Here is a 12,413-nt window from a genome sequence, read left to right as displayed (position 1 = left end):
ATGGGAATAAAGAAGCACACCAATAAAAGCAATACTCTTCCAAAAAGCTAGAGCAGTTATGAATAATGTGCACCTAAACAGTCTCAAATGTAACCCCAAATTTCATAGACTTACAGAATGATAAATCCACAATCATGGTGAATAGGAATTTTGACACTATTTTCAGAAACCAGTATATCAGATGGCAAAAAATTAGGATATAGAACATTTTCTCAACAAATTAACGTTTGATCAAATGAATTTATATGTATAATTTAGACTCCTGTCTTCAACTAATAGTTTATACATTCTTTTCAGATACACATTAAAAGACACCAAAAGAAAGTCTGTAAATTTTGATAAATCCTTGTCCTAGATACCATATTCTTTTACCACAATGCAGATGAATTAGAAATTAACAAAAAGTTTTTCAAATACCATGTTAGGGTGTTTAAAATGCACTTCTATATAATGTTAAAGAACATCACAGAAATTATATAATATTTAAACAACAATGTAAAATACTATATATGGAAACAAGTGAGGCCAGTTAACTTATTACTTCAATGTAAATTTATAGCTTTAAACACATTTGTTAAATGTATTAAAAGTAAGTTTAAAGATACAAATCAAGAAGATAAAAAACTGCATATAAAACTTAAAGTAGAAAAAAGAAATGGAACAACAGAAAATAACAAAGGAGAAAGCCAAAGCAGTTGAACAACAAAACTGGTTCTTTAAAAAACTAACAAACTTCTACCAATAATGATCAAGGAAAGAAGAACAAAACAAGCACAAATAACATCAGATACAAAAAAGGAAACAATATAAATATAACATTTGTTAGTCATAAAAGTATATAATGAATAACTAAACTAATTTGATAAGTAAGAAGTTTAAAACAACAGTGATTATTATGTCTGTGGCTCAGGAACTTGAAAGTGACTTAGCTGGGTCATTGTAGCTTCATCTTTCAGACAAGATTTCAGCTGTAACTGCAGTCATCTGAAGGCTTGACCGGTCTGGAGGAATTTTTCCAAGATGGCTTACTCGCACGACTACTGGTAGAAAGCTTCAGTTCCTTGCTGGTCACTGGCAAGAGGTCTCCTCAGTTACTCATCACATAGGCTTCTGTATTACTGCTTGGTGTCCTTATGACATGGCAACTGGCTTTCTTCAGAGCCAGCAATCATGAGAGCAAGGGACAGGCTGTACTGTCTTTTCTGACCTAATCTTGGAGGACACTTCTACCATATTCTATTTGTTAGAAATGAATTAGTAAACTCATACTCAAGGGGAAGGGATTTAAACTTCATCTTTTAAAGGGAGGTATATCAAAGAATTTTTAATATTTTTAAAGTATCACACTGTACTTATTTAAGTGATATGATTAATACATGGAAAATTCAAGAGAACCCGTAGGTGTATTACTAGAACTAGTAAGAGTTCAACAAGATTGTTTAACACAACACACATGCATTAATTTTATTCCCAGTATTAGTAATAACCAAATTAGGACCATAATTAAAAAAACAAAAAACCTAATCATAGCTGAAATAAAAGCAACAAATTATTTTCTTTTTTTTCCTGGCTTTATTGAAATATAATACACAGTTGCACGTATTTACATCATACGATTCAACAAGTTTTTTTTTTTTTTTCAATTACAGTTGGCATACAATAATATATCAGTTTCAATTATACAGCCTAGTGATTAGAGCTCAGGTGATCACCCCACCAAATCTAGTACCCCTTCTCCCCTTACATATTGATTACAACATTATTAACCATCTTCTCTATGCTACACTCTACATCTCCATGTCTATTCTGCAACTATCCATTTGTACTTCTTACTCTCTTTGCCCATTTTCGCCATCCTCCCAAACCCCTCATCTGGTAGCCCTCTAAATATTCTCTGTATCTATGAGTTTATTTCCATTTTTGTTGTTTATTTTGTTCTTTAGATTGCACATGTATGTGAAATCATGCAATATTTGTCTTTCTCTTTCTGACCCATTTCATTCAGCGTAATACCTCTAGGTCAATCAAGGCAATATCTTTTTCCATCTCCTTCCTTTTAGTCTGTGTGTCTTTTCATCTGAAGTGAGTCTCTTGTAGGCAGCATATGTAGGGGTCTTGTTTTCTTATCCATTCAGCCACTCTATCTTTTGGTTGGAGTACTTTATTCTTTTCCATTTGAGGTACTCGATAGGAACGTAGTTATTACCATTCTTTATTCCTGTTTTTGATACATGTTTTTTCTTCTTAAAGAAGTCCCTCCAACATTTACTGTAATACTGGCTTGGTGGTGATAAATTCCTTTAGCTTATTTTTGTCTGGGAAGCTCTTTATCTGTCCTCTGACTCTAAATGATAGCTTTGCTGGATAAAGTATTTTTGGTTGTAGACTCTAGGTTTTTATCACTTTGAATATTTTGTGCCAAGCCCTCCTGTACTGCATAGTTTCTCTTGAGAAATCAGCTGCCAGTCTTATGGGTGTTCCCTTGTAGGTAACTAATTGCTTTTCTCTTGCTGGTTTTAAGATTCTCTCTTTGTATTTAGCCTTTGACATTTTAATTATGATGTGTCTTGGCGTGGGCCTCTGTGGGTTCCTCTTTCTTGGGACTGTCTGAGCTTCCTGGGGTTGTATGTCTGTTTCCTTCACCAGGTGAGGGAAGTTTTCCATCATTATTTCTTCAAATAGCTCTTCAATGTCTTATTTTCCTTCAGGTACCCCTATGACACAATGTTTTTACATTTAATTGTTTCCCGTAGGCTCCTTAAATTATTATTATAGTCTTGGCTTCTTTTTTCTTGCCCTTCTGATTCCCCATCCTCTATATCGGTGGTTCAATCCTCTTCTTTATCCACTCTGTTTTTTTCCATCTAATATACTCTTCATCTCAGATAACCTGTTCTTCATTTCTGACTGATTCCCTTTTATAATTTCCATTTCCATTTTTATGGTTTTTATCTCTTTGTTAAAGTTCTCACTGAGTTCATCTACTTCCGCTAAGTTCATTGAGCATCTTTATAACCATGTTTTGAACTCTGCCTCTGTTAGATTGCTTGACTCCATTATTCCTAGGTCTCTGTTCTGTTCTCTCATATGGTTTCTGCTTCATTGTCTTCCCATTTTGGCTGCCTTTCTGTGTCTGTTTCTATATACTAAGCAAAGCTCCTAAGTCTCCCAGTCTTATTAGCGTGGCTTTGTGTAGTAGGTGTCCAGCGGCACAGTCCTGAGAGGGGTTCAGCTGCAGGCCAAGTTTATCCCCAGCCTCGGCACCTGTGGGCCACCTGTTAAGATTCATTAAGCAGTCCACAGATGCTGTGCTTATAGTTGTCTCAAGAAACTGCACCAGAAACTGAGGCTAGCTGCCACCAGTTTGAATCTCCTCTGCTCAGCAAAGAGCACCTGACTCCAAGAATACATTTGGATGTGGCTTGGGTGGGGCCGTGAGTTAGGGGAGGCAGGGTTTCAGGGAATCCTCTGGGCGGAGTAACCTCTGTTATCCAGTGCGCAGACTCAGCGCCCGCCCCCAGAGCTGAGACATCAAACTCAGTGTCCTCCTGTAAGTCCTTGACCACACCCCCACCCTCCCTCCACCCCCTACCCAGCCCCAGCACAGCCGACCTGGCGCTGGTGCTCAGAGCAAGCGGGTCTGTTACCGTGAAAGTCCACTCACAGACACGGCCCCTTAAGAGGCGTCTGCAGCTACCGCAGCCCCTGTCCCACACTGGGCAGCCTCGTGTCCTTGCCCCATCCTACCTACTCCCATTGCAGGGTGCTTTCTAGTTTTCTCCCTAGTCGTGCTTCTGTTCTTCTAGATTGCAGACGACTTCCCTTGCTGTTTGCTCTGTGTTTCTGTCACAACTTTGATTTGATCACAAGAGAGATGAACAGAGCCTCTATCATCTACACCATTTTGTCCCGTCTCCCGTAATTCTTATATTTTTAAGTCACACCAATGAGCGTCATGTTTGTAGCACTTTAGTTCTATGTAAATGAAATCCGCTAAGATGGGTTCAATGAGCTAAGATTTCGGAATAGGCCTGGAATCATTTAGCTATTAATTTGGTTGGTAAACTCTTTTTTAGGGAAAATTGAACTTCCCAACTCTGAATTTTCACAAATTCAGAGCTAGCGAGAATTATAGTGATAAATAATTGTGAAATTAAAGAGAAACTTCAGTGACTCACGTCTGGCTTTACCTGTTCTAGATGTTAAAGTTGCACTTGAAGCCCAGGTAGCCCACAAGGTGGCACCATTAGGCCATATAAATGAAGTGCTGCTGTAGCTATACAAAACCGATTTAAAAAAATTAAGTTAACATTTTACAGTAGTAATATTTGTACATGAAAGACTTCAAATTGATCTCCAGTGCTTATTTAATGTTTTTATTATATAATTACAAATTATAAACTGGAAACTTCCAATGGGAGGAAATCCCTTGCTAAGAATTTTAAACATGGTAGAAATATACAGTAAAGATTTTGGAAAATACTGAAAGGTATTAGAATAAAGTAAAATATCCAAGAAGACCAATCAGTTTTGATTTATTTTAAGCCATTATCTTTCTAAAAGTTGAATTGTAACTAAATTTTAATAATGGAGACAAATAATAAAGTAATATAAATATTGCAGGAAGTACATATCAGAAATCCATGTTTGGTGTTTTTTGATTTCCTGATAGAGAAAAAACAATTAAATGTTTTCTAGGTATCCCAATAAGTAACAAACTTGAGAATAGTGAGTCTAGGAATTTAGACACTTCCTATAAAGTAGAAAACATTTCTAAACATTTTATTGTTGTTTTCTCCCACTTTAAAAAATTTGCTTCATGTGAGATGTTTGCAGAGAGTTAATTCAGAATATATGAGCTAGACTGTGAAGTAAGAAACATTTCCAGATATTTATTGGTTTTCTACAGTTTAAAAAGACGTTTATTTTCAGTGAAATGATTGTAAGGGGTTAATTCAAAGTAGTGGACTAGAACTAATGTTTCCCTTTATATAATATTTGATGGAAATTTTTGTTCAACTAGTTTATTATGTAAAAAAGAATCTTACGAAAACAAACTTAGTGCCTTAATTTTTTCACCCATAAAATGAAGATAATGATAGTATTTGCCTTATGGAGTTTTTATGAGAATTAAACCAGTTATTACAGGAAAAACAATGCCTAGAGTATAACAACTTAATGTTAAATATTATGTATCTCAGATGTTGCTAAGCAGTTGTTTGCATAGTAATAACAGATATACAAACATTCTTTTTTTTCCTTTTTGTTAAGCTTTGTTCCCTGAAAACCTCTACTAAGTAATACCTGGTTAGCCTACTTTTAATTATTATATGAACTTAAACATAATGAACTGCCCTTTCTTGAAGTAGCATTCTGTAATTCACACATTTCAAACCCCACCTTTACAGCATTAATAAAGTTTTTATTATGATGTAATTGATAACTTGACAGTGGAATCCCAAAGTTAAGAATTTTAGGCACAGTCAAATTAGACTAAAGTGTTGGAAATATTACAAAATGTGACTTCTCCACAGATTTAGATATAAGGTAAAAATATATCTGTCCATGGTGGACCTAGGTTTATCTAAAAATTACTCATATTGAACATGTATTACGTTTGAGCCTTGGAAGTAAAATTTAGAAGGTTCTACTTATAAATTTCCTTCAAATGTTCCTTGTAGTGTTGGGATATCCTGAAAGGATAGTATTTTCAACTCCTTTTTTTAATTTACTTACTACCACGCTTTCAGAAAGGGGCCTACCACTTCCTTCATTAAGAACTCAAATAAATATTCACATATTTGTCTTTATTTTGGATAGATACCTCAAAGGTTAAAAATTAGAATCCTAGTCATAAGATACATGAGAATTTAATTCCTAGGCCTTTCTAAGACAATCTTCCAAAAAGTAGATAAATAAAGATCCTAAATCCAGCTTAGTTTAAGATGAACTATAGTTTAAGATGAACTGCAAACCAAAATCTTGAAAATGAGCAAAACAAGCATTGCATCAAGATTGCTGTCACAGTAAAATGATTCACTCATAAAGAAATGGGACTGGTTCCACAGCCGTACATTATCTAGTCAGATCCATTTGTGTCACATCTTTAAAATATGTTGCCTAAGAACCCATTATGGTACTCAAATTTTGACCAAAAATATTATTTTAAAATTCTCATTTTGATTGGCTTAAAATGTCAATGGATTTGAATCCTGTAATAATAGGAAAAATACAGGGAAAACTTTTAATGTGCTCAGTTATTCAATAAGAAAATTATGGTACATACAATAGACTAGAACCATTAAAAATTATAATAGAAGACTGGTAACATGGAAGGAAGTTCACAATATAGTAAATAAAAGAGTTTAACATTAGTATATATAGTATGAATTAAGTATATAAATATAGAGAAAAAACGCTAGAGACCATAACACTGAAATATTAATAATAGTTATTTCTACTTGGTAAGATTATGGGGAACTTATTTTCTTCTCCTTTTTCGTGTTTTCTTTAAAAATTTACAGTGACTGTAGAACTAGTCATTAAAAAAATGTTACTTGAAAATCCTATTAACAGTGAACTCAATTGAGTGTACATTCAGCAGAGAATTATTGGATTTTCCTGTGCCTGGATTTCAAGAAACAGTGTGCCAGGCACCATGGAATCTGCCAGGATACACAGATCAGACCCATTTCTTGCCATCTACAGACATGGTCTGGCAGGAATTTTTGCAGACAGTTGTAAACAAGCAACACAACTTTGTATGAACCATTTTCTCCTAATTGTCTTGATAACTGTATAGAGGCTGCATGGCATATTGGAAATATTAGAGACTAAATTTGAAGCCCACTCCGCCACTTACAAGAGTATTGGCATTACTTATTAGCCTCTGAGCCTCGGAAATTAAGACAACTCTATTAGAGAAATATAGCTGCTGAAGGTAAGCAGACTGAAAAAATGTATTAATGTTTTGGGAAGTATTTAACTTGCTGTTGAAATTCTTACTTGCTCACAGCTAGATTCCTTATTGATATGGCTTTTTTCCTTGCCTAATATCTGTGCAGTGCTTCAATTTTAAGAACAGTATTTAAAAGTGCTAGCAATTAGGATTTAAAGACTTCCTTGGAGGTTTTTGTTTTATGCTTTTTTTGAGGTTATATTATGTTTTAAAATAACTATCCTTTTAAAGGGGTAAGAATTAACCAAGTGAGGTATACAGAATCCAGATTTGGGGTTTCATTTACTATATATCATTCTCAGTTTTAGTACTTTTCTTTAACATTAGAAAATGTATGCAGTAGGTTTAACAGTGTATCTCTCCAGATATGCCATATGTTCCTTGCATTTTGCTGAAGTGTCTGGTGTTCTGATCTCTGGTTAAAATTGCTATGTAGGCATATGTGGTCAGTTCATTTAAACCAGGAATGTAGCACTTAGTCTTGCCTTTCCCAGTGACTTTCAGAATGAAAAATCAATGCATTATATATAGTTGGCGAAATTGAATATAGAAGACCAATTTAAAGTTACAGTACATGTTAAGATGGAACATGCTTTTTTTCATTAGTTCTTAGCCATCAAGAATACTATCTAAAGTTGTGCAGATTGACCTACGATTAACATGAAAGAAAAACATAAAAGAAAATATTAACTAGAACTTTCCATCAAGTCTGTGACTCAGCTTCCACTAAAATCTCATTGTTTTGTTGTTTGGATTGAGACAAACACTCTTGTAACTGAGATCTAGATGACTGCCTCATCCCAAAGGTGGGGTGACTCTGTCCTCACGAGGTCTCTCGGGTGTGGGGTCAGGAGCTTTCAGTGCTGGACCGCGCCAGCCTTCTAAGACCTGACCACCAGAGTCCTGCTTTTAATAATCCCAGCAAGTCGGCCTCTGAGACAGTCATTGGACACTGTCCCTAAGGAACCAGGCCGTGGTGAACAAACAGGGCTTTCTGGGGCTTGCCTATTCCCACTACTGACTGTTCTTGTGGTTTTCCTTATGCCGAGAAGCAGTTCTCTTTTTTCTTTCCTGAAGGTCTTTACTCCCCACTAGAGGCCACCCCAGTGTTAGAAGCTGGTGTGTTACCAGAGAATCAGTGTTCTGTGCCAGCCGTCTTCGGTACAGTGGAAGACTGGTCTCCCCAGAGCTGTGCCCAACCTTGGGAGGGCAGTAATTGGTATTTTGGGGGCACATAAGTCACACAGTTAAGTAAGTAGCTGTAGTGGGTTTCAAACCCAGGCTGTCCAGCTCCAGATACGTTCTGGATGGAGTAGCCAACCTCTTTGAACAGCCTCTAACTGTAGAATAACTGCCTCTCTATAGCATTGTATGCTCCTAAAAGCAGCCCCTCCCAGGAGAGTCAAACTGTATCACATCTCTCTCCCTTCTGCATTCCTCACCTTTAAAAGCAGCTTCAGTGTGCTTAGCTTTCACGTCCATTTACGGGGGAACAGATTCCCCTCTGTAAATCTTGAAACACACGAGTTCACTTTCTGGGGTTATTTCACACATCAGTGTCTTTAGCTCTACTTGTGGAATGGTTCTTATTACTTACCTTGGTAAATGCCAGGGCATCCACCTGAGCCCTTCCAAGCGCTTGGTCCTGTGAGCTCTTCCATAAGTAACCTCTCACTTTCCTGATTGCCCGAGGCACCCAGATAAATGACCCCAAAGAAGATTTTACTTCTTCCTTTGTATGGGGAAGGCGGGTACCTTCACACTCAACAGCCTTTTTGTCAAAATCTTTAGGCCTCCATACAACCCAGCAATTGTACTCCTGGTTATTTGTCCCAGGAAAATGAAGACTTACGTTCACATAAAAGTATGTTCCTGAATGTTTTAGAAGCTTTAATGTAACAACCATAAACTGGAGACAACCACATGTCTGTCCTTCGATAGATGAATGGTTAAGCTGGTAACACCCATACCATGGAATACTACTCAGCAATAAAAAAGAAACTATTGATAAAACAACTTTGACAAATCTCCAGAGAATTATGTTGAGCAAGGAAAAAAAAAAGCAATCCCAACAGATTACATACTGTATCATTCCATTTATACAACATTCTTGAAATGACAATATTATAAAAATGGAAGACAGTAGTGGTTTCTGGGGGATAAGGAGGGGTGGGGTGAGAGGGAAATACATGTGCCTAAAAAAGGGTAATAATTAGAGATCCTCGTGATGGAAATGTTCTATATCCTGACTATCAATGTCAATGTCCTGGTTGAGATATTTTACTCCATAGTATTACAAGATGCTACTATTGGAGGAAACTGGCTGAGTAAAAGGTACACAGGATCCCTATATTATTTCTTATAACTGCATGTGAATCTATAATCATCTCAAAAAGCTTAATTTTAAAAATTTCCAGTCCTCTTCACCCTTTGGACAATAGTTAACATGTGTCCTGAATTTTATTCACTTCTATAACTTCTTGAGGAAGCTATGACTAGTTTGTAGTGATTAAGATTTAATTGGGGTCTCAGACATTTTCTTTGCGGGTTTCTAGGAGTTACGTTTAATACATTTGTATAATATTGTTTGAAATCATGTAAATCTGTTATTTGATCAAGTTTATTTTCTTACAGGGCCTCATATCAAAAGAAAATGATGGAAATATTGTCTTTCTTGTGAATTTAAGGGAACATTAGGCTTATGGGGGGGTGTAATTATATAATCTATAGTTCTATCTCCAAACGAGAAGTAAAACTTGTCCTTTTCATAATATGAACCCTCCTGTCTTCAGAATAACCCCTCTACTCCATTTTAACATTGAAAATTAAAGCCAGATTATGTATTAGAGAAAGGCTTTAGACATGAAAACTCAGCTCCAGGGGTCAGGACAAGAAAGGAAAATACTTGGCTTTAGGTGAATCAGTATTTGTTCAAAGAAGTCGATTAAGTGACTCTGTGTAATGAAGTTTGTCTAATTGGTATTATAGAAAAAAAAAAACAAACTAGAAACAGTTGAGGGTAGATGTTTTGTGTATTCTCAGCCATCATGCTATTTGTTGACACTATTGTGAGACTGGTCCTCATGTATAGTTTGTCAGCCCTGGTCTTCACTTCTAACCCAGCACCGGTAGCCCTTATGATACAGCCTGCCTTACCTATTGTAAATGGAACTTCATAAAGTACCATTAATTATTCCCCTATGTAAGTTTATTTAAAGGGATTTGATAACAGTGAACGTGAATGACTGAAAGGTTAGCCTGGATTCTAGCCGGAGCTGTAAATTTGAGATTTAAACTTTATACCCCACCACTGGCACATTTCAGGCACACAGTAAATGTTTGTTTGGCAAATTAGTACTGGTTTTTTGTTGTCCATACTGCCTGTTCATGACTTCCTTTTTAGGGATCCTTCAAGAGAAGAGTGCAGTGGGACAGACAGGGTACCATTGAAATGTCTCTCAGTGCACAGAGACACCTGACTGAGACCCAGGAAAGCGTGAAGGTGGAATGGCACCAGGGTTCAGCAGGAGTGGGGTCAGGCATGTGGAAAAGACTGCACATAGATTTGAGCCAGTTTTTCTTTCACGCTGAAAATAAAAGAGGGAGGACAATCTTGGGATTTAAGTACCAGCATTCAAGATAAATAAGAAATATTTTTTCTTAAATGTATTCTGTTTGGTTAAAATATAAGTATTGGTTGTTTCTACTTTTTTTTACCTCATATTTTTAAAAATGCTTTTGTGGGCTAACCTGAGATCTAGCCACCATTGATGTGAAAAATATGCATTCTGAATTTCAGTGACTTAGAGTGAATTTTTGGAGCCCAGTTTTTTTCTCCACTGCTGGCACATAATTTGATTCTTCTTCTATCTTTCTGACTATGCTGTCTTGTTCGCAGGCAACAGAGCCGCTCTTTATTAAGCCCTTCTTTCTTTTCACTACCTTATTACTCGTCACTTACTGTACTAGCCTCATAAATTGATGCCATACCCGTAGATTTTCTGGAGAATATGTACAGGCCCCACTAGCTTGTCTGTATTTATTAGAACAGTGAGTCCTTTTCTACACCACACCTTCATTATAACTGAATTTTCGATTTGCCGTAGATCCTTGCCAGCACGTTTCTGGATATCCTGTTGAACCTTCTTCAGAATTCAGAGAAACTGCCAGGTGACCACTGAAAGAAAGATCTAATCTTAAGGCCTACGTGAGTATTTTCTACTGTGTCCTTGGTTTAGGGCGGGTTCAGTTCTGTGATCAAGATGAAAAATGTTATCTGTCATTGAGCTTATTAAATTTAGGGGTAAGGTTAGCAGTTTCTCAAGGATGCAAAGAAACTCACACAATACACCACACTTATTCTTTCTTAAAAAATAGACAAGAAAGGCTTTTTTTACTTAGCCAACATTCAAAAGAATCCCAGTCTGCAAACCACAAGAATTCTTACTGTGTTTGAACCAAAAACACCAAGTAGATTGTTTTTCATTATCTATTCATACAGAGTTTAACCAAAGCACATTACATCTTGAAAAGCACTTGAGACCTGGTGGTTTATTTTTTAAACAGTTTATGATAGCTTAGTCTTTTTTAATGACCCAATCTAATGAGTACTTTAGGGGAAAATGGGCACATTACTCTCAAAAGAGAATTCTTGATTATTTTATTGAGTAATTTTTTTTTTTTTCTCATTGGGTCTGTATCACATCTCTCTCCCTTCTGCATTCCTCACCTTTAAAAGCAGCTTCAGTGTGCTTAGCTTTCACGTCCATTTACGGGGGAACAGATTCCCCTCTGTAAATCTTGAAACACACGAGTTCACTTTCTGGGGTTATTTCACACATCAGTGTCTTTAGCTCTACTTGTGGAATGGTTCTTATTACTTACCTTGGTAAATGCCAGGGCATCCACCTGAGCCCTTCCAAGCGCTTGATCCTGTGAGCTCTTCCATAAGTAACCTCTCACTTTCCTGATTGCCCGAGGCACCCAGATAAATGACCCCAAAGAAGATTTTACTTCTTCTTTGTATGGGGAAGGCGGATACCTTCACACTCAACAGCCTTTTTGTCAAAATCTTTAGGCCTCCATACAACCCAGCAATTGTACTCCTGGTTATTTGTCCCAGAAAAATGAAGACTTACGTTCACATAATAGTATGTTCCTGAATGTTTTAGAAGCTTTAATGTAACAACCATAAACTGGAGACAACCACATGTCTGTCCTTCGATAGATGAATGGTTAAGCTGGTAACACCCATACCATGGAATACTACTCAGCAATAAAAAAGAAACTATTGATAAAACAACTTTGACAAATCTCCAGAGAATTATGTTGAGCAAGGAAAAAAAAAAGCAATCCCAACAGATTACATACTGTATCATTCCATTTATACAACATTCTTGAAATGACAATATTATAAAAATGGAAGACAGTAGTGGTTTCTGGGGGATAAGGAGGG

Source organism: Pteropus vampyrus, unplaced genomic scaffold, assembly GCF_000151845.1.
Source record: "Pteropus vampyrus isolate Shadow unplaced genomic scaffold, Pvam_2.0 Scaffold287, whole genome shotgun sequence".
NCBI lineage: Eukaryota > Metazoa > Chordata > Mammalia > Chiroptera > Pteropodidae > Pteropus > Pteropus vampyrus.
This window is presented reverse-complemented; position numbering follows the sequence as displayed.